The sequence below is a fragment of the Micropterus dolomieu genome, unplaced genomic scaffold (genome assembly GCF_021292245.1).
Source record: "Micropterus dolomieu isolate WLL.071019.BEF.003 ecotype Adirondacks unplaced genomic scaffold, ASM2129224v1 contig_14942, whole genome shotgun sequence".
Classification (NCBI taxonomy): domain Eukaryota; kingdom Metazoa; phylum Chordata; class Actinopteri; order Centrarchiformes; family Centrarchidae; genus Micropterus; species Micropterus dolomieu.
In genome coordinates, this window is record NW_025743928.1 from 1 (window position 1) to 319 (window position 319).

Sequence of the window (319 nt, forward strand, 5' to 3'; positions counted from 1 at the left end):
CAGAAGCTGCAGCGCCCCCTGCTGTTTCCTAAAGAGACGTTCAAAAGATCTCCTTTCACCGAAGCGCCCTCTGCCGTTTTTCGAAGGCGAAGCGAAAAGGGCTTACAGCACCGGGTATTCCCAGGCGGTCACCCTTCCAAGTACTAACCAGGCCCTGCTCTGCTTAGCTTCCAAGATCAGACGCTCCCAGAGCGGTGTGGCTGTAAGCCACTCAGGCACCCCCAAACGGCCCTTCAAAAGATGTTCTACGGCTAATTGACAAAAAACGTATTCTGCCCATAATGTCCAAGGTGCTCCAGAGTCACTTGGAATCCACAGG

General features: G+C 53.6%; 1 pseudogene; it reads right to left on the reverse strand.

The window, feature by feature from the left end:
* Positions 1–99: 99 nt before the first annotated feature.
* On the reverse strand, positions 100–208 carry LOC123967055 (annotated as a pseudogene).
* Positions 209–319: the final 111 nt, after the last annotated feature.